This window comes from Lissotriton helveticus, chromosome 6 (assembly GCF_964261635.1).
Source record: "Lissotriton helveticus chromosome 6, aLisHel1.1, whole genome shotgun sequence".
NCBI lineage: Eukaryota > Metazoa > Chordata > Amphibia > Caudata > Salamandridae > Lissotriton > Lissotriton helveticus.
In genome coordinates, this window is record NC_136067.1 from 1,290,349,952 (window position 1) to 1,290,373,157 (window position 23,206).

At 48.1% G+C, this 23,206-nt stretch overlaps 1 protein-coding gene across 1 annotated transcript in view; it reads right to left on the reverse strand.

The window, feature by feature from the left end:
- The window catches only part of TMEM87B (transmembrane protein 87B), a 376,065-nt gene that overhangs the window by 30,124 nt on the left and 322,735 nt on the right, over positions 1–23,206 (reverse strand). The window lies entirely within an intron of this gene.

The following is a 23,206-nucleotide window of genomic DNA, read 5'->3' on the forward strand; positions in this document are numbered from 1 at the left end:
CGCCCATTTCCCGCCATCTTTTCAATTGGCTCCTGTTACGGTCCTTGCAATATCGTTGCTTTTAGTTTGTGAATAGGCTTAGTCCCTCCTTAGTACCGCCTCATCTGCATTTGTAAAATCGCATAGCGACTGGATTTTCAACTTGTGTTGTTACACGGTCTGCTTTTCAAGTCAGTGAGCACTATTTTCATTTAGAAAAAATGTGGGACAATGGCGGCCGCTTCTTGCATTTGCAGTGTGGCCACACAGCACTTCAGGGACAATCACGGCTACTTTTTGTATATGCAGTGCGCTACACATGCTTTAACTTTAATAGTGGCTGCCCCCACACAGCACTCACAGGACAATGGAGGCCACTTCTTGATTTTTAAACTTTCAAGCTGAGAGAGGTGCCCACCTCAGGGACACCATGCATACGGTTTCACTTTTTTTTTTTTTACTATAATGCTCAGCGAGACACCCACTTCACCATTTCAGGGACACTGCGCTTTCTATATCAGCTTATTTTTTTCTTTAATGCCGAGTGCGGATGTCACTTCAGGGACACTGTACTCTCTGTTTCAGCTTTCTCTAAGGTGCTGCAAGTCCACAGGGAGGAAAAACAAGCATTTGCAATGCAATAGGTCTTGCAATTGTGAGATTTGAGCTAATGGCATTGTAGATGACAATGCCTTTTATTTAGGTCTTTAAAAACCTGTAATAATAAAAGTCAGTGTCATTTACAATACCAATAGGTCAAAGTTTAAAAAAATACGAGATCTGTTGCATTGCAAATGCTTGTTAATAATGAGAAAAAACTGGGCCCAGTGAAGTGTTCCTCTTCATCAGTGCTGGTTCAATGTGAGGTGCCCCAGGGCACCCTTATGTACCCCGAAATAAAAACCCTGATGGTCTGCTCATGGCCTTCTGAGAACAAGCGACTGTAGTATTTCACGGGGCAACCATATATCCTTAAGAACCTCAGTATTGTAAAAAAAGAGAGGTGTTTCAAAAGAAAATGTGATAAGACGGCACAGGGCACACAAGTTGTGATCTGGTGTCAAGAAACAAAATACAACATCTCTTAATAGTGAAGTAAATGGCTGTAGTCTATAGAACTGGTTAGAGCACATATCTTAATAAACCCAATGGTCCATTTATTACCTGAATGTAATAAATGCAGTTCCAAAATGAAAATATATTTGATATTTCTACCCCAGATCGATTTTAAAAAGGGTTTTCATCCGGACACAATGGATGCACAGTGAAGGACATGACAGGAGATAGTTATTAATAATATACTGAAAAATGGGATAACAGATTTAACTAAAAGGTCATTTATCTTACCTCTGTCCACACACAGCATATGCTGCTGAAACTGCCCAAAATGTATGAAAAAGATTTTTAACACTTGAAAAAGATTCTTGTAAAGATAAAAAAGCGGAAGTAGCTGGGCCTAAGGATACGTGCTCGCCACCTGTTGCTTACCAGAGGACGAGAAGGAGAAATAAAGTTGCCCTTCTAAAAAGAAACAAAATATATTTGGGCGAGGCTCTGAACCTTAATAAAAGTGGTCTATGGATAAACTATGCAAATTAGGAGGAATCGATAAATCTAATCCAGGTTTGAAAATATGGTTCAAAGGATAACTAACAGCTTCATAGGTATTGCACAAATGGTCATATTAATAAAAAAACTGGTCCATAGATCCTCAAAAGGATATAATGAAAGCCCATAAAGAGCCCTCAAAGGCCCTCTAGAGACAAATATGTATACTTAACTAACGATCACATTGCACTAAATGCATAGAACGAAGCTGGCAACGTGCATCTATGTGTTTTCTCTGTAAATAGATACAGAAGAGCAAGCCCTGCGCGCGAGCATGCCTTGGCTCCAAGAAAAATGTTATGATGAAAACGGTCCCACTAATGAAACCATACAATTGTCTGAATTTTGGCAAACTAATTTTAATAGTAAGCAACAAATTTGATGTTGCAAAATAAACAAAACGGGAGAAGATACACTAATTGAGATTAAGGAAAGATGGCATCAGGATATATTTTCACACTCCAGGGGAAATCTTTCTAAATACAAATAGGACCATTACAGATGTCTGCTTTCTTGAGCAGATAAAATTCTAAAATGAAATAGAAAAAATGTATTTTGCAAAACAAAACACCAGGCTCAAACGCTGAAAGCAAAAGACTATTTAGATATGATGAACCTACTGAAAGGTAGTAGACTCAATCACAGTAAAAGACAAATTACAAAAAATGAATACAATAATAAATAAAAATATATAAATCAACCCAGCATTTGCATGTCTGTACAATATATATATATTTTTTTAAATCACACAAACCCAGTAAGACAGGTTAACATCGAATATTGTGTTTGGTTATGTGACCTGAACACAGATCAATACAAAATTGGGAATATGTATCCACCTCCTCACTTGTTGAGTTCATTGCTAATGCAATTCCCAGGTCCATCCATTTGGATTCAAGGTATTCAAAATAAAAGCAATATCGCCACCATGTGGGTTGGGAACTTTTTTCACTCACATGCCACCTTGCATAAGTAAAATAATTATTTTTTGTCTTGAAATGGCCCACCATTTCTCCAACTGTGCCAAATCTTATCCTATTGCAATACTGTAAAATCTTTGATGTATTTCACTTTATGGGTGGTCTGAACTATGTGCAGAAGATTGCATGGGCACCATACAGTGGAGATAATATGCATGGAGTTATAATTTGTGAAAATTTTCAATAAAAAACAGTGTCATGATTTAAAATTTGGGCTCAATACAACGATTCGTATGCTCTGCTCCCATTACATATTTATTGCCCCAAAGTTAAAGAAAGTCCCCATTATGACCCGATGGTTGGTTGCTCTTGTATAGGTAAGTTAGCTCTGACTACATAACTGCAAATATTCCTTTCCCTCTTGAATACAAAAGAGCCTCAACAACTCTGAAACCTTTATACTGAGTGTAGCACTTGTGTAGAGCTAATTTATGTTTATGGTGCTACGATTCGAGCCCTCTTTCCCAGTGGAATCCTGAACTTTTTTTCTCTCATTCCTTCTTTCAGTCTGTGCCGTATCATTAATCACTTTCCAACCACGCCTTGATGTTATCAGCTTCCAAAAAGTGATAGCCGACAGAATGCAAAAACAAGTTGATGGATGGAATGCCTGAATTAATTTAAAACGATTCAAAAAGGTGGTGGTGATGGACAGAGTATCCGAGTTAATCAGAACACTCCTACCCAGTCAAAAGATCAGGGCTTGATCCATCACCGTTTTTTAGCTCACTGCATCACCCCAGTTCAGAACCTGGCTACATGCAAATTAGTCTGGCCCTGGCCCAGTGCATCATGGGAACAGGGCAGACCAAACTACCAAGCCAATTCTTTACTGGAAAGGAAACAAGCTTCCGGGGACCGGTTTCTGGCATTTCAGCCGTCGTCGGCCCGGCTTGCTTGAATCCTAGTGGTGCAGTGAGCAAGGGACTCATGTCTGAGCATACCCTTCCACACTTATGGTGTGAATTAATTTAAGCCACTGTTAACCGCTCAGGCTGCATCCCAATCCATAGTGTTTGCCCACCATGCCACCTTAGTTGGGCACCAGCAATATGCAAATCAATCTCGACACTGCCTCTCATAGGAACAGTCCAGCCCGAAATGCCAAGCCAGGTCCTCTCTGAGCCTGAACACAACCGACCCAGAAATGTTGATATGGCCTTTAACTTTTTCCAGAACAAAGCCTTGCTGGGCAACATAGAGAGAAGAAGAAGACTCTCATAAAAGGATGCAGAAAGGGAATCAACCTGTTTGGACGTACACCAAGCCACAAATTTGCCCTAATAGCAGGCATACACCATCTTGGTTGAGGGACTCCTGGCTTCCAGAAGGACACCAGAGACTTCAGGATAGTCAAAAAATGTCAACTGCCGCCGCTCAATCTCCATGCATGAAAGCAGAGCATCCCCAGGTTTGGGTGTTATGTCATTTAAGGAAAATTTATAACGAGCATGGCTTCAACAACAGGTCTTCTCAGCATTACATTATTAACACAGAAACACAAAACACAATACATCAAAGACGGAGGCCAGAGCATGACATAAAAGCAGCAAGAAGCCTAAACTGTAAACAACCAAGTTTTAATCTGTTTCCTAAAACTAAGATGGTTCTGCGTTTTCCTTAAGGATAGGGGCAGGTTGTTGTATAGGGCCAAAGCAAAAGATCAAAAGGCGCAACCTCCTGCCCTCATTCTTTTAATCCGAGGGGTAAGTGCCAGATTTAAATCAGCCAAGCAAAGAGCGCCAGTAGGCGAGTAAGGTTGCATTAGCCCAGAGAGAATAGGAGGTTTTAAAGCATTCATTATCTTGTGAGTTAAGTACAAGGCTTTCAACTTTATGCATTTCTGTACAGACAACCACTGGAGTTTGCAAAGGAGACCAGCAGTGGAACAGAATTTGGGGAAAGAGAAGAATAATCTGGCAGCTGCATTTTGGACAATCTGTAGCCTTTTCATAGCGGATCATTTGGCCCCCAAACCGAGCATATTACAGTAATCAAGGCGCAACATAATTAGAGACTATTATCATCTGCTGGACTTGAGGGTGAAATAAACCAATGATTGGTTTGAGTCCTCTAAAGAGGCAAAACAAATACCAGCTAATGTTCTGACTTGGTTTCGAACGAAAGTGTGTCATCAAACCACACAACTACATTCTTTATAATCAGTTTAGGAATTGGAGGGGGCCCAAGGCCTTCCAGCCACCAATGGTCTCACCGAAACAGGAGGATCTCAGTTTTAACGGCATTTAACTTTAAACAATTGTCTTTCATCCAACATGCAACAACAAGCATACATTTTTGGAAGCTGACTATTTCTTATGTTGCATCTGCAGAAAGTGCAACAATACGTTGAGTATAGTCAGCATACGAAAACAGAAATCCCAAAGGACTTAACAACCTCTGCTAGTGGCCTGTAGTAAATATTAAAAAGGATGAGACCCAACGCAGAGCCCTGGGTCAAGCCATGGTTCGAAATTCTTTTGGATGAGAAGGGAGGGAATATTATTTGAAAGGATTGGTCACTTAAGATAAAGGAGAACCATATTAGGGCCTTTCGTAGAGTTGCTAAAGGAGCACCTTCTGCGATACAGTGTCGAAAGCAGCCAACAAGTCTTAAAGAATAAGAGCATGTGAGCTGCCTTCTTCTGCGGCGGTACATAGTGCCTCCGTCACTGTTAAAAGTACAGAATCCATACTATGTGAGGGTCTAAAGCCATTCTGAGAAACATCCAAAATTTGAAACTCCTCTAAACACTTGGTGAAAAGACTATTTATGTAGTTCGCCACTACTTTAGATAGAAAAGGAAGTAGGGAGATGGGACACATTGAGGGACACTTTCCTCAAAAGAGGAATTACTTTAGCATGCTTCCAAGAAAGGAAGACACAGTAAATTTGTGAAGTTTTAAAATTTAGTCCAGTTTAATGAGATCATCAGGAGAGCCAGACTTGACTTAATTGATTAGGGCAGTGAAGGATGCAGTATCAAGCAGGGCTAACACATTCAGGAGGGTGCAGGAGCTTGCCATGTTACAGAAATAGCAGAGCCCCCTGAAAAGGAACCCTGAGCATAAGAACAATGCTCATGCCCAAGAGTTCAAGATACCATACTCTCCAAGCCAAATCCAGAGCCACAAGAATAACTTGGGCCCGGTCATTCATGATCTTCTTGAGAACTATGGGCCTGTGCTTCACGCAAGATGAAATGAGACTCTGAGAGACTTACCTTGGAAACTCTGGAGTGTTAACATTGTGAGTTCTCGGTGGTGGTGAATAATCTAACTAAGGTCCTCCCCAATCTTTGAACAGACAATGCATCAGCTCTGGATAGAGACACCATTTGTGATCGGCTAGGCATCGACGGCTGAATTTGTTTACTCTGGAGTTCAAAGTGTCTGCCAAATGTAAAACCACCAGGCAAATGGCCTGTGTTCTAGCCATTTCCAGAGACTTTGGGCCTTTCAACAGAGGGTCTGTGACCACACACCACCCGGTTTGTTCTAATTTCAGATGACGATGGTGTTCTCTGTGATCACCTGGACCAGCCTTTCCTTAATAGAAGGGAGAAATATTTTCAATGTCATTTGGATTGCTCTCAGCAAGTTGATGTAGAGCGGAGTCTCTACCGTAGACCAGAGTCCTCTGAATTTAACCTCCCCAGATGGCCGCGCCAGCCCAGGAGTGATGCATCTGTCTCTAAGGCAGTACTGGGTGGCGAAAGGAAAGGGGATTGCCGCTGACCCAATCACGGTTCATCAGGCACCGTTGAAGGTCTTTTGCAGTTCCCACTGATATCTGGATGGATCAGGACTAAGACATTCCCCTGGTGCTGCGCCCACTAGGACTTCAGGTCCCAATGGGCAGGTGTTTTCAGAAGGATGCAGGAGGCCATGAGACCCAAGCTGCCTCAGAGTAAATCTTATTAAAATCGAGGATAGAGGCTGGAACAACATAATCATTGCCTGAATATCATGGACTCTCCGTTCCAGAGGATAGGCCCAAAACTCCACTGTATCCAGAACAGCCCAGATGAAAGGGAGCGTCGGAGAGGAAGTCAGGTGTGTCTTCAGAGCAACTATAGTGAACCCCAGAAAATGAAGGCGGTCCACTGTACTCTGGAGGCGGGAGACGACTGTGTGCGGCGAGCCCACCTTCAACAATCAGTCACTCAGGTAGGGAAAGACTGGAACCCCTGACTTCCGCAGGTGTGCTGCAACCACTGTCATTACCTTGGGGGACACCCGAGGGGGTGCTAATGAGGCCAAAAGGGAGCTTGTAACCCACCATGAATCGCAGGGAGCTTTTGTGTGAAGGCAGGATGGGAACATGAACGTAGGCATCCTGCAAGTCAAGCCAACAATCTAGTCTCCAGAGTCAATGGCAAACAGAACCTGAGATAACATATGCATCTTTAATTTCTCCTTCTTCAGGAAGAAATTGAGAGGGTGTAAGTCTCAAATAAGCTGGTGGCCTCCATTCTTCTTGGGCACCAGAAAGTAGCTGGGTGAGGAAAACTGGATTCCCCAGGAGTGACAGAATGGTGTCGAGCAATTTTCCTATGCACAGGTGCCCTTGTGCAGGGCTTCTACCAGGCCCCAAACAGGACATCATTGAGGGATTCATTCAAAAGGAGAAGGGTGCTTCCAGCAGGCACCTTTGTCAAGACATCAGTGTTGACTGCCACTGAGGGTAGCTGGAGGTACAGGATCTCGAGCGCAATCCTCACCACCACAACAAATGTGGCTCCTTCCTCCATAACCACACTTGGAGGAAAGAATAGGCCAGTGCCTTGTGTCCAACGTCCAGACCATTGGCATCTGAGAGTTCCTCATACCAATTATCAAAGGCCTCCTCAAGAGGGTTGTAGCTATAAGGATCTTCCTCATTCATACTACTTTCCAGGCCTGTTGAAAATGGGAGGCCCTGGCTCCAACTTGGAAGGTTGAGTACTGGCTGGCGTTGGATTCGATGACGGTTCTACAGCCCCGTATCAGACTGGTGTATGAGGATGGGGTCAGCGTTACCATGGGGTGCCGGTGGAGCTTGGAACGGAATCGCTGGAACGGGCTCCGGGAAACGTTGCAGTCTTGTGATCTGAGCTTTTATGGATCCAGTACCAGATACAGGGGGCCCGACTGTCGCCGACGGCGGACCTTCTGGCAGAAATTCAGCCAATCCCATGGGGCCCGAAGGTATTCCACAGGGGTCAGCCCACTCAAAAATGAGATGCATGGCCCCTAGCACTCACGGAGTTGGGTGGGAGTCGCTTCATCTCTGGGAAACTCAGGGAGGCTAGGAGTGAATCCAGAATCAGGCTTTGCGTTAGAGCGATCCTAGAGTGATGTTGATCCCACGTTTCGTCCGAAAACTTGGACCAGCGCAGTGAAGTGTAAGAGCTCTCTGACTTTTTCAATTTCTTGGATTTCTTGTGGGACTTACCAACGACTTTGAATGCAATGACTAGCACCTGAAATGACTCCATGAATGGGCCTGGGACCTTCCTCGAGACAGGGACCTTGAGTGTTATGGAATGAATCAGCGCTAGGTGACTACGAGCATTAAGGAGTGCTCCCTTGGTACCTTCGAATTCATGGCACGGCAGTCCTCTAGTCTTGGATTTATGGTCTGGCTCCAAGCACCAGAGGCAAACCAGATAGGGTTCTGTTAGACATCTGTCTGTAACAAGAACCATAGGGCTGAAATCACACTGGTTTGTTGGAGGGACATCCTTGACACAGTGGGAAACAAGTCTCAGAAGAAGAGTCTCTACAAACTGTTGAAAAAGTAAGTACAAAGAAAATTACTGGAGGTATCTATCTCTGAATCTGTTCCTATATAGCCACCACTCACATCACTTCCAGCACAGGCTACACAGACTTGGATCCGAACAATGCCACCTACTGGCATACACAGGTACTGCTTGAAAAGTTTCTGGAATCAGTCTGATGCCTGGGGATTCATTCTGAGGTAAGGAATTTGCAGCTAGAAGTCTTTCTCAGAGCATTACTGCTCTTCTGGTGGATGCTCGAACTGCATATTCCTCACCCTACAAGCAGTATCTCCCCACAATGGGGGATTAGTGAAGTCGACTCAGACCAAAGCGTCTTGGAGAGCTGAGCGTGTTAAGTGTCCTTTCCACTGGACTTGGTTGTCAAGGCAGTAGTGCTTCATGAGCTTATTAACTAATGCCTACATTGCAGCCTGAAAGCTATTCAGTACAGGCATATATTGTGCCAATACAGTGGTAACAGCCTTGGCCCTTTTGGATTGCGCCCTTAGGCCTTCCGTGTTCTGCTTCTGGGCCAATGTGTAGCAGAGCTCAAAGCATAGGATTATCCACACCAACAGAATACTCTTCTGCACAGCCTTTCTTTGGTCCAGTGAACCCCACGAAAATGAAATGTCAACTTGAAGGTCCTTGGTACAATCAATAGAAAAGCTCAAAGCCTGTTTGGGGTTCTACTGATGAGTCTCTTCTCCTCATTCGAGGGGTTAGGGGAAGCAAAGAAAGCTGGTAAAGTGATCGATTTTCCAATTTGAAACAGAGTGATGACTTTTGGTAAGATCTGAGTTCTTATCCCCAGTTTATCTGTGAAAAATGAGGTGTAAGGTAGTTGCACCAACAATGCCATGCGATGAGCTTATGTGATCGTAATGAAGAAAACTGCATTCAAAGCCAGGAGATGCAGCAAGCAGCTATGCATAGGCATCTGCATACGATATCAAGACCAATCTAATGTCCCACTTTGGCAGCACAAACCGTGTGTGAGGGAACGCGTGTCAAACGTTTGATAAATCAAGAATGGTTGATCTGGCAAAGGTAGGAAGGGGTATCAAAAAAAGGGGGGGAGCAAGAGGGTATGATATGCGGTCCGGAAGAAGCTCCGTAGGTCACAGAACTTAGTAATCCTGGAAATCAAATTGAGGCAGGATTCAAGCATTCCTCCGTAGACCATGGGGCTAAGTTAGGTCCCATATCAATGTACAACGTGAACCATTAGGACGTATGTACATATGCATGCTTTATTATTGCAGCATTAATCTCTGAGTTTTTTATTCACTTTAATTCTTATTACAGCACGATTTAGGAGTGGCGTACACAGGGCTGGTCCCTGTTGTAGCCCTGACGAAGAGATAGGGGAATCTCGAAACATGTTGGCTAAGTAAATAGGCATACCTCACTCATTATTAGTAGGACCCTATTTCTCTACCCCATTTTTAATATACCACCAAGGAGCCAGAATACATTATTTACAGCTCTAGGCAGGTATTTATAAACCACTAATCATATACCACTCCGCTTTCACTTTTCACTGCCTACACCACACATAGTCCATCACAAATAGTGCTCCTACGTAGTTCGCAAGTCGCAGTACGCCTCAGCCCACAGCAGACTGGGATGGCCCCAATGATGAAGCATTTCACGGTGGGAAAACCCTGGTGAGTGAGGGGACACAAAAAAGAAATATAATTTTTTCTTTTTTTTCTTCCTTTTTTTCACTTCACAGTTATTCCAACCCCAATGAGCGTTGTGAATACGACCTAGGCCAGGTTTTTTTACTTTTGTCTCCACAAAAGATTTTTGTTCAAAGGTAGGAAGGGCTCATGATCGAATAAATTATTTTAAAATAAAGTGCCCAATGCAAGGCTTTGCTGAACTAAGAGCAAAATAAAACAAAAGAAAGTCAGGCAACTTCTAATGTGCTGAGTCAATGCCCCAGATTCCACACCATGTTACAAACAAGTCCCCACATAGACATTCATGGATGGGTGTGAGAAAGTGCCATCTTTCTTGCCTTGGTATGCCCCCACTTTTTTCTGAACTGCTGATGTGCTTTGACTGAGTGTGTCCTGGGTTCCTGCCAAACAGGTACCCAGGGCCTGCGTTCCTTCCCTAAAACAGTGCTGAAACTAAAAACCCAATTGGCACCTCTGGCCACCTGTCAGCCCCTAGTAAATGGTACCCTCGGTACCCAGGGCATGGTGACCAGAGAAGACCCCTGAGGGCTGCAGCACTTATTGTGCCATCCTCAGGGGACCTGTACCCTGGCACCCACACACTGGCTTTGCAGGTTGAGTGCCTAAGTACAGAACTAAACCAAGAGTCGACATGCCACACATCCCTGTGTGCCATGCGCACAAAACCCACTGCCCTAGCATACTTCAGTCACCCCTCTAGCTGGGTGCCCTATGCCAGAGGTGTGGGCACAGATGCATGAGCTCTGTGCCCCTACAGTACCCAGGGCCATTCCTGGGCACTGTAAGTGCAGTGATGCCATTAAGAGTATATGGTGCTGGGAGGTTGTCATTACGAACTCCACAGCACCATAATGGCTACACTGAAGACTGACAAGTTTGGTACCAAACTTCTCAGCACATTAAACCTGCACTGATGCCAGTGTGGGATTTAATGTACAATGCACAAGAGGGCATCTTAGAGATGCCCTCCGATATCCTAACCAACAATCCACGTCTGGGCTGAGTGGCTGCAGAGGCTGTCACACAGCAGACATGTTGCTGGACCCCTGGTTGGAGAGCCCCCAGCTCTCCTGGGCCTGCAACAATGCACATCCTGGGCGGGGTGCTAGGTCTCCTCCCCAGGATGAGCAGGGGGAAGCTTCAAAGGAATACCGTCTCTGTGAGCTTCTCCAGACCATTTGCTGTACCCAGCAACTGGCCCCCACCAGTTCTAACCCCCACTCTGGCGGGAAGACTGGTGGGAAAAACTACGTCAGGAAGGGGGGTGTGCCAGCCTGTGCCAACCCCACCCCTCAGATGGGGGAGACTAGGTGAAGCACGACCCCGGGCTCCGGCCATCTTGTAGATGGTGAGCCCTGCCCAATCCCAGCTAGGCTCCTGCCCCCCTCCCACAGGAAAGGAGCAGGCCAGGGGGTGTACTCACCCCAGGACAGGGACCTATTGGTCCCTGTCCTTGCCCTACCTGTAACGTCCCTAAATTCAGTATTTAGGGGCTCTCTGAACCTTCCTTCCTCAGATCCCGATACGAAAAGAAGAAAGAAGATCAAGAAGAAGAAGACCCGCTGTGCAGCTGCTAACAACAGGACGACGACAACTTACTTGGCCCCAGCCCTCCCGGCCTGACGATCCTGGTACCTGCTCCTGCCTAATCCCGGCGACTCCTGCGGACAGCAACCTTGTGACACCCGGAGGACCTGCCTGCCTTGACCCTTTTAAAGACTGGGACTCCCATCAGCAGAGGCTCTGCTGCAACAACCCACCTGGTGCCAACCAGGAAGCTCCGGACCAGCCCACTCTGCACCCGCCGGGCCCAACCGAACCAAGACCACGAGGACGTCGCCCCGGCGACTGGGACCCGAAGTCCAGTGCCCAAAGACCCTCCTCGATGAACCAGCCAACGCCTGCAGACTCAGAACCAGGGGCCACCCCAACCGCGACCAGCCGAGGGTAAGCTTTTCCGACACCCAAAGACACCCCTGCACCCGGCGCCCTACAGCCCCCTGTGCCTCCCTTTGGGGTACCTACCTGTGCTCCAAGATCCCAACTTACCTCTCAAAGTGCTGGTCGCCCCTGGAGAGTCTCCGTCCCCGAGCCTGCAGCCTTTGTTCCTTTTTGACCTTTCCCATTGGATAACATTGAGCGCCCGACGTTTCAAGAGCACCCTGCACCCAGCCGCCCGAGTGCTGCTGGCTGTGCCACCTTTGGCCTACCCTACTTCCCCCCCTTGCCCTGAGCAAGTGACCAGGAGCCCAGCTTCCACAGCCGCGTGGCCTGCTAGCCAGCAGCCACCAACCAAAGGCCACCTTTCCCCCCATTGGATATCATTGGGCCTACCTACCTCTGCACCCGGCCGGCCCTGCGCTGCTGGGGCGGAACCGACTGTACTTACCTGACCCTGGTGGACCCCTGAGTCTATACCCGGAACCTTAACTTCACCAGCAAAGTACTCACCTGGAAACCGGTAACTCACTTACCTGCCACTGGATAACATTGACCCATTTTGACTCGAAAATGTTCTAAGTGTGAAGTTTTGAAAACTGCAAATATTCACATAAAAATCACCCGAAGTCCGAATTCCGAAGTATTCACCTGCAAGCAGGCGAGAAGCCAGTACTGTACCTTGCAGCCCAGTACTGAACCACAAAAGTAATCCTTACCGGGTTTACTAGTAATCTGTATTTTCTCCATAGGAAACCATTGTCTGCTTTTCTATGAAATTTCTTTTAAGTGCCTACTTTTGAAAACTTGAAATATTCTTTAAAAATCATACGAAATACTGAAACACAATTACCTACCTGTTTTAAGTTCAGATCCCAGGGCTGGCCCTAGAAGCCCAGTACTGGATTACAAAAGTAACACGATCATACTTTACCTACAACCTGAATTTTCTCCCATTGAATAACATTGCCAGATTGTCATTGAAAAGTTTTTAAGTGTGGACTTTTAAAACAGCTTTATATTCATGAAAATTCACCACAGTAACTAAATCGTTTTTGCTAATCTGGTTCAGCTTGAACCCCAGGACTGAATCTAGGATCTAGTCCTGGAACTACTTAAGTAATCTGTACTGTAATAAACTGTACTTTTAAGGTAACAATCCATTGAGCTCAATGCTAAAGTGTGTCTAGACTTGAGTTGTCTTCAGCAACTCCTGTACCTATTGTGTTCACCAACTTTATTGCTTCCTTGCAAAGTAATTACATGAGAGTTCTCATATCTAGCAAAGTATATTTATATGCCTGTTGGGTCTAAAAATAAAACAACCATATTTTTGGATATGAAAACCATTGGCCTGGAGTGCAGTCTTTGAGTGTGTGAAATCCTTTGCTGACCGAGTGTGTACAACAAATGCTTTGCACTGCCCTCTGGTACTGCCTTACTGCTCGACCAAGCTACCACTTTTGAGAGTAAGGTCAGTCCTGACTTTAACCTCTGTTATACCTTTGGAGTTTGTGGACTCTATACACACTGTACTTCGTTATTGTCCAGTATTGAATATGCTACTTACCAGTATGCATCTGTTCTTGGCATGTAGGGCTGCTAACATTCATATCTTTTGCATAGATCGCCGCCTAGTGTTGGGTCCGGATGATCGCACCTTGTTGTCCTGGAAGAGTCTTCGAAGTATCCTGAGATAGGTGGCTCCTCCCCTGGACTACAGTGCGCATGGGCATCGGCTCCATCCCCAGATTGTTTTTAGCCATTGTGGCAGAGATGGAGTGAAAAGTGTAAAGGATGTCCATGCTAATGATTGAATGCAAGAGTATGTCTGCAGCTGCGACAGGCACCGGGGAGGAGGGTGGGCGATATGAATGTTAGCAGCCCTACATGCCAAGAACAGATGCATACTGGTAAGTAGCATATTCAGTTCGAGGCCTGTGGGCTGCTAAATTCATATCTTTTGCATAGAATATATAGCAGTCCCTCCATTAGCGGCGGTTGCCTGTGCCAGCTGCAGAAACCTGAAAGAGTGTCTTGAGAACAGCCTGTCCAACAGCTGCTTGCTGTTTGGAGTGCACATCAACACAGTAGTGTTTTGTAAAGGTATGCGGTGTAACCCATGTGGCTGCTCTGCAAATGTCTTCCAAAGGAATGTTCCCTAGGAAAGCCATGGATGCCCCCAATTTGCGTGTGGAGTGCGCCCTTGGGGGTATTGTTAAGGTACGTTTAGCCTTTTGATAGCAGATTTGTATGCACTTAACAATCCACCTGGCTATTCCTGCTTTGGAAATAGGGTTGCCCTTGTGCTGTGGCGAGAAGGCAACGAAAAGTTGTTTTGTTTTCCTAAAGTGTTGTGTCCTGTCAATATAGTACATCAACGCCCTCCTAACGTCCAAAGTATGGAGCATTCTTTCCGCCACTGTTTGTGGGTTTTGGAAGAATGCGGGCAGGTCAATAGTTTGGTTGAGATGAAACTGTGACACCACCTTCTGAAGGAATTTGAGGTTAGTGCGTAGTACCACCCTATTTGGATGAATTTGTATGAATGGCTCTTGGATTGTGAGCGCCTGCAGCTCACTGACACGTCTTAGTGACGTAATAGCAATAAGGAAAGCCACTTTCCATGTTAGGAACTGGAGTTCACGCGAGTGCAGTGGCTCAAAAGGTGGTCCCATCAGCCTGGTGAGAACCACATTGAGGTTCCACACCGGAGCTGGCGGTGTTCTCGGGGGAATGACTCGTTTCAGACCTTCAAGGAAGGCTTTAATGGCAGGCACTCTGAAGACAGAGAGATGTTGCCTGTTCTGAAGATAAGCTGCTATGGCGGATAGATGTATCCGAATGGAAGGGTACGCTAGATTGCACTTGTAAAGATGTAACAGATAGCAAATGATGTTAGGGATAGATGCATCTAGCGGGTTTATGTTATTGGCTGTACAGTGAATGACGAAACGCTTCCATTTTGCAGCATAGCATGCTATGGTAGTCGGCTTCCTTGCCTCCTTGATGATGTCCATGCATTCTGGAGGTAGGTGAAGGTAGCCAAACTCTAGGACTTCAGGAGCCAGATCGCCAGGTTCTGCGTTAAGAGCTTGGGTGTTAGGCGCAGCCTTTGATGCGGCACCACTGAGAGTTCCAGAAACGTGGTGTACCATGGTTGGCGTGCCCACGTTGGAGCAACTAGGATGAGCGTCATCGAGTGCTGCCTTAGCTTTCTTGCCACCAGCGGTATTAGAGGTGCTGGTGGAAAAGCGTACGCAAATTTGCCTGACCAGTTCATCCATATCGCATTCCCCTGCGACTGTGGGTGAGGGAACCTGGCGGCAAAGTGTTGGCATTTTGCGTTTTCGCTTGTGGCAAACAGGTCTATCTGTGGATGACCCCACTGCTGGAAGTACGGGCGGAGTACTGACGGATGTAACTCCCACTCGTGCATTTGATGGCTGTATCTGCTGAGCAGATCCGCCATCTGATTGTCCTTGCCCGGGAGGTGTTCTGCCATGAGGAAAATGTTCCGCTGAATGGCCCACTTCCACATGCTCTGAGCCAGATGAGACAGCTGCGGCGAGTGGGTGCCTTCCTGCTTTTGAATGTAGTACATCGCTGTCATGTTGTCCGTCCGGACTAACACTACCTTGTTGCACAGATGTACATTGAAGGACTTGAGCGCCATGAAGATTGCCATCAGTTCCAGATAGTTGATGTGCATCTTCTGTTGCTACGTCGTCCATAGTCCCTGCACTGTGTAAGTGAGCAGATGAGCTCCCCATCCCTGGAGAGATGCGTCCGTTGTCAGGATAATCTGTGGCACTGGCTCCTGGAACAGTCGGCCCTTGCAAAGGTTGTGTGGATTCCACCAATGCAGAGAGTTGTACGCCCGACTGGTAACCAACACTAGGTCTGTCATTCGTCCTTGAGCCTGTGTCCACTGATTTGCTAAGCACTCCTGGAGCGGACGCATATGTAACCTTGCGTGAGGGACTATGAAGATGCAGGAGGCCATCATGCCTATCAACTGCATGAACACTCTCGCTGGAAGCGAGTGTTGTGGTCTGAACCTTTGGATTAGAGACTGTATGCTGTCTATCCTGACCTTGTTTGGCTGAGCCATAACCGTCACCCAGAAACTGCCGTACATGTGCTGGTTGAAGGTGCGACTTTGGGTAGTTCAGCGAGAAGCCCAGATTGTGAAGGAGGTGAATGGTAGTCGACATGTCCGCGGCGCACTGTTGTTCCGACTTGGCTTGAACGAGCCAGTCGTCTAGGTAGGGGTAGACATGGATGTTCTGCCTCCTGAGGTGCGCCGCTACCGTCGCCAGACACTTGGTAAACACTCTGGGGGCGGTGGTCACTCCGAAGGGTAGGACTTTGAACTGATAATGCCTGCCTTGGATAGTGAACCTGAGATACTTTCTGTGGGACGGGTGTAGTGGTATGTGGAAATAAGCATCCTTGAGGTCTAAGGTTGCTAGGAAGTCCCCTTGGTTCAGCAAGGGAAGAATCTGTTGCAGTGTGAGCATATGGAAATGTTCTGACAGTATATACAGGTTGAGGGGGCGCAGATCTAGAATGGGTCTGAGAGATCCGTCCTTCTTTGGAATAAGGAAGTACAGGGAATAGACCCCCGTGCCTTCCTCCTCCACTGGCACGAGCTCTATTGCGCCTTTTTGCAGCATCACCACTACTTCTTGCTGCAATAAGTGCAAGTGCTCTGCGGACATAGGCCGTTGCTTTGGTGGAATGTTGGGTGGAGTGGACGTTAACTCTAGACAATAACCGTACTGGACAAGTTGTCTTACCCACCTGTCCTCTGCCACGTCCCCTGGTGCTGTTTCCTCGATAACCTCCTTTATTTTGCTTGGGGTACGAGGACTGTGCTCCACCTTTAGTGAACTGTGATTGTTGACCCATCTGCCCTCGGGTGACCCCACGTGCACCTGAGCGACGAAAAGTGTTGCCCCGGAATTGTTGTGACTGAAGGGCCCCCATAGACTTAGCCGTTTCGTTGTCTTCCTTAATCTTTTCGAGGGTGGTGTCAACATCAGGACCAAACAGTCTATTAGGATTGACGGGCTGATTGAGTATGGTTGTTTGAATGTCTGGTTTAAACCCTGATATGCGTAGCCACGCTTGTCGTCTTAGCATGACGCTAGTGTTAATAGCCCTAGCTGCTGTGTCTGCGGCATCAAGTGCACACTTTATTGCTGCGTTGGAGATGAGTTTTCCCTCCTCTATGAGCAGTTTGGTACCCTCTTGAAACTGTGTAGGCAGGTGTTGTAAAAGTTGCTCTAGGGTGTCGTAATGCGCCCTATCGTAACGTGCCAATAGCGCCTGTGTATTTGCAATACGCCAGAAATTGGCAGCCTGCGCAGCTATTCTTTTGCCCCCTGCCTCAAGCACTTTGGACTCCTTGTCTGGGGGAGGAGCTTCACCAGTCGTTTGGGAGTTGGCCCGTTTGCGGGCATTTGCGACCACTAGAGAGTCAAGAGGCAACTGTCCCCGAATATATGCGGGGTCAGCAGGTGCCGGTCTGTATTTCTTCTCGATGCGTGGGTTGACCACTCTCGCTCTGGTAGGCTCCTTAAAGATCTCTGCTGCATGTTTAAGGACCCCTTTCAGCATAGGAAGTGTCTTGACTGTTCTTTCAGAGACAGAGAAAGTGTCGAATAGAAAGTCTTCCTCCACTGGGTCAGCGTGCATGTCCATGTCATGATTAGCAGCTGCCCGTTCGATTAGTGCATGAAATCCTGCAGAATCCTCTGTTGGGGATGCCCGTGCACTGAAAAGCTGTGGGTCTTGCCCCACAGGTTGGTGACCCTGGTCACCAGCGTCATCATAGGAATCCTGTTGTGCATCAGGGTCATTGATGGGGAAATTATACTGGTCATCTAGTCCCTCCTCCTCTCCCCCAGAGTGGTCGGGGGAAGGTGTTGGACTTCTCCTAGGCGGAGGCTGGATAGGTTCAACTAGGGCAGGATTGTCCTGTGTAGGCCTTTTCTTCTTCAGTGGAATAATAAAGGAGTCCACTGGCGGGGAAGTGATCTTCCTCTTATAAAGGGTCAGCCTGCCAGTGTCTGCGTCGATAAAACGCTCAGATTCGTCTCCTGAGTCGTGTTGTCGACCCGATAGGCAGCCAGACGTTGAAGATTCTGATGTCTTCGGCGCCGTCTTTGGGGCAAAGGCTTTCGGGGCTTCCTTCGGCGGCAGAATATATAAGAGCTTGGCAGTAGGCTTTACAGGCACGTCCAGTGTCTTCTGGTGCGACGGCGCGGAAGCCGATGTCGCAGTAGCATTCTCACGAATCCGTTGCAATGAACTGACGATTTGTGATGCTCTACCCGCCGAGGCACCTGGCGCCAACGAGGAGTCCGCCAGCGGGCCGCCGCCCCCGACTTTCTGGGGCTCTTTTGGAGGCTTAGACGTCGATGCCGCAGCTTTAGGCACGAAGTCCTTGGGCCTATGAGCCGAGCCTCCGCTCTTGGATCCGAGGGATTTCGTAGACTCCGCCTCGACGATGCGTCCGGCTAACGGTGCCCCTGTCGGCACCGAGTGTTTATCGACGACTTTTGCGGACTTCGTCTGTGCCGCTCCGGTCGACCCTTGACGGACGACCTTCTTTGAGGACGCATCCCCCTCCGATAACTTCGGCACTGTTGAGTCAACAGTCTTCTTCGGCTTCAGTGGCCCGGAGGTCGACGGAGCCGATGAGGTAACAGGCTTTGGCGTCTTAGATGGAACGTCCGCCATCTTAGGTGCACTCGAATCCGGTGGTTTCGGTTTCGATTTGGCGTCGGCCATTTTAGGTGCAGTCGATACCGTTGGTTTCAGTTTCGGTTTCGATATGGGCTGCGTAGCCCCCGCAGGTGTGTCCGTGGCCGGGCGTGAAGGCGGGGCCGTGGCTTGCGGTGCAGGGTCTTGGGTAAGGCCGAGAGGCGAACCCGTGACCTGAGCCTGATCCGTATAACTGTCGGGGCATAGCTCATCACCTGAGCTATCTTCCGCGGCCCCATAAACTTCTTCGACGTCCCCTACCTCGTCGACGTATTCAAGGTCTTGTTCTATGGCCCCGTCGTCTTCGTCGGGAGCAGCTTCGACCTCCGTCGCAGGTGGTGAGATTTGAAGATGATGGCTTAGGCTCTCGTCTTCTGGGTCGTCGAAGATGTTATCGGGTGCCGGTGCCGCCCGCTGGGCCTCGAGGCGCACCGCGCGCCGAAGCTTGAGCGTTTTCTTTGACCGGAACTTGGAGCAGGCCATGCAGTTCTGCTCATTATGGTCCGGCGAGAGGTATTTATTGCAGACCGGGTGCACGTCGATATGTGGGTATTTGGACCCACAGACGGGACAGTATTTAAACGGGCTCCGGTCCATGTTGAAAAAGTCGCGGTCTTGCTGCGATGAGAAGGCCTCGATGTCCGAAGAGTAACTCGACTCCGCAGATTCCGCCTCAAAGAGACGGGAGAAACTCGAGACCGCACGCAAACAATACCGACGTAGGTAACGAAGGTCTTTTGACCTTAAAGAAGTAAGTTTTCTCGGTTCCGACAGAGAGACGTCGAGACCGCATCCGAACCCAATGGCGGAAAAAAACAATCTGGGGATGGAGCCGATGCCCATGCGCACTGTAGTCCAGGGGAGGAGCCACCTATCTCAGGATACTTCGAAGACTCTTCCAGGACAACAAGGTGCGATCATCCGGACCCAACACTAGGCGGCGATCTATGCAAAAGATATGAATTTAGCAGCCCACATGCCTCGAACATATAGAGCCACTTTCTCACAATGGGCGCCTGGCAGCGTGGATAACATCTACCATCTCCAGCGGCAAGTCAAAGGCTGTCAGCTTTGGCTGCTCTAATCTCCATACAGTAGAGGCGCAAGTTGGGCAGATTATGGTGAAGCCCTGTGTCCTGCGCCCTAAGTGATTGTCTGATTGGAAGGCAGCTGCTCATTCTCAGGAGCTCCAGGTACTACATTCTCCTGGCGCAATCCGGAGCCACCAAGATGACTTTGGACCTGTTGCTCCTGATCTTTTGACGATCTTTGGGCAAGAGATGTAGAGGCAGCAAGGAATACAGGAGTCTTTTGTTACATTCCAGGTGGAATGCATCTAATTACTGTTCTAGTGGAAACTTCAAAGTGCGAAACTGCTAACATATTGCGTTCTCGCTGGTGGGAGGAAAAAAAAAAGATCTAGTCAGAGTTCTTTCCATTGGTGGAAGACACCATGTGCCACCTCAGTATGTAGACGTCACATGTGATCTGCAAGATCACGTCTACTCAGTTCATCCTTTCTACAATTTAGGGGTCCTGCCAGGAGAGTGGAAACCAGAAACATGTCCAGGTCCTTCAACCACTTCCGGAGGAGCAAAGCCTTCTGGTACCGGGTGAAGGAGCCCAGTTCACGCTGCTTGTTACAGTACCACATGGTGGCAGTGTTGTTCATGAGAACCTACACTAGCCTCCCCCTGACAGAAGCCCTTCAGGGCAATATAAATAGCCTGCAGGTCCAGAAAGTTGATATGGAACCAGCACTCCCCTGGAGACAAGAAGTCCAGGATCTCTACCTCTCCCAGTTGACAACTATGCTAGCAGCGATGCATCCGCCTCTACTGAGAAATCTGGATGGGAAAAAGAAAGAGGTCTGCCACAAGACTGAGTGCAATCACTGAGCCACCATTGCACATCTTAAACTGTCTCAGTCCAAAACCTGGATGGTGTCTGCAAGAACATTTTGATGCTGGGCCCACTGGGATTACAGATCTCACTGCATGGCTCATATTTGCCACCTGGCATAGATGACAAAGTGGATGCATGAAGCTATCAAATCAAGCAGCCTTAGGTGCATCCTCATCTATATCTAGGACTGAGCCTGAAACATCAGGATGATAGCCCGAATGTTCTGGACTCGCTGCTGCGATAAAAAGCCCTGTAGTCCACTGCTTTCAGATTCACCAGAATGAATGGAAGAACCTGTGACAGAATCAGAAGGTACTGTGGCTTGTTGAAGGTAAAACCTAGCATGGTTGCCAATTCCTCCATCAACGGATTGTCTGGAGCCCGCCTTGAGCAGCAAGTTATCGAGGTATTGGAACAAAGGGACTCACGATCCCTGAGGACGGGCAGCAATCACTAACATCGCCTTTGTGAATACCACAGGCAGAAAGTTAGCATCGTAAAACGTAAGTGCTTCTGGCCCCCTTTGGACCACAGGTACCGCCTGCAGGACTGCGAGATGGGTTTATAATATGTGCCCTGCAAGTTCAATGACACCATTCAGTCTCCTGGGTCCAGAGCAGAGAGGATCTGTTCCAATGTGAGCATTTTGATTGTATCCCTCCACAAGAAAGCTTTCAGAGGTCAGCAGTCAGAGATTGGCAGTCCAAGACAGGCTTGAGCCCCTGTAGGAAAGTGGGTTTCTTTTGCAGTAAACCCCATCACACACTTTTTGCCAGACTACTGATGCACTTTCACTTGATGTGCCCTGGTTCCCTGCCAATCCGGTTCCCAGGGCCTGTGTTCTTTCCCAAAAACGAACCCAATTGGCATCTCTGGCCACAGGTCAGCCCCTGGTAAATGGTACCACAGGTCCCCAGGACACTGTGACCAGGGAAGTCCTCTAAGGGCTGCAGCACTTATTGAGCCACCCTTAGAGGCCCTGTACCTTTAGAGACACACACACACTGCCTTTGCAGGATGGCTGTTTTGGTGCAGAACAAAGTGAAGAATCGACATGGCACACATCCTTGTGTGCCATGCTTACAACCCACTGCCCTGGCATAGCTCAGTCACCCCTTTAGCTGGGTATCATATGCCAGTGGTGAGGGTACAGGTGCATGAGCTCTTTAACCATACAGTGTCTAAGTCCATTCCTTGACATGGTAAGTGCTGTGCTGCCATTAAGAGTATAGGGTGCAGGGAGCTTGTCATTATGAACTCCACAGCACCATATGGCTACACTGAAAACTGAGCAGTTTTGTATCAAACTCCGCCCATTAAACCCACGCTGATGCCAGTGTGGGATTTAATGAAAAATGCACACAGAGGGCATCTTAGAGATGCCCCCTGAAAAACGACCAGCCTCTGGTGGGTTCCCCGACTCGTACACACCAGCATGTCACCGCAAGACTTGTCTCTGAAACCCTAGGGTGAGAGCCTTCGCTCCCTGAGCCCAGAAACGAAGCCTTTCCTGGGCGGAGGTGTTCACACCTCCCCCAGGCCAGGAAGAGACATCTGTGGCAGGGGAGCTTCAATGCGAACCCCAGCCTCTCCCGCTATCAGGATTAGGCCCCCTTCCTGTCTCCCATCCTTTTTGGCAGGAAGACAGGCGAGAAAAACAAGCCAGCCCAGAAGGCGTGCCCACCTCTGCCAACTCCACCCCTCAGGTGGGGGAGGCGAGGTGAATCCCACTCTTCAGTGCCTGCCATCTTGCAGATAGCAGGCATTCCCCAATCAGGACTGGGGATCGTGCTCACACCCTTATGTGGGGTGAGCACACCAAGGGTGTAGTCACCCTAAGGTCAGTAGCCCATTGGCTACTGACCTTGAGGCCCCTAAAACGCCCCCTAAATATAGTATTTAGGGGGCAGCCCTGAACCAAGGAGGGAGATTCCCGCAACCTAAGAAGAAAAAGGCCGAAAGAAGATGCCCAGCAGAGGAGACTGCAGAGAACAACTGACTTGGCCCAAGCCCTACCGGCCCGTTTGCAGTTTCCGGAGATCCTGCGCCAAATATCCTCTTGTCCTGCTGCCAGCGACCTCCAGAACCCCTGGAAGGACAGACTGCCTTCAACAAAGGCTGGATCTCCTGTTAACATCAGCCCTATTCTAAAGAATCTCAGAAAACTGACTCCGAGCCTGCTGAGGACAAAGAAACCAGACGCCTGGAACCATCACTGCACCGGATGCCTACCACCCAAGTTCGAGTTGCCCATCAGTCCCAGTGATGTGCCCCAGCGCGCCAGAGTCCGAGTCCACCGTGGATTGACCCCTCCAGGACTCTCCGATGTTGCCTGCAGCCTCTGTACGGAGAGCCCCCACACCCCCAATCACAGGTTGCCCGATATGGTGAAATCCAACCTCAAAAAATACCCCTGCATCCTGCCACTCTCCGCTCTGGAGAACAGAACCTGAGGTGCAACTACGTCCGCAAGCCCTCCAACTTACCTGCCCAGCTGTTGGTTCCTCCTGGAAGTCTTCCTGGACCGAGCTTGCAGCTGAAACCA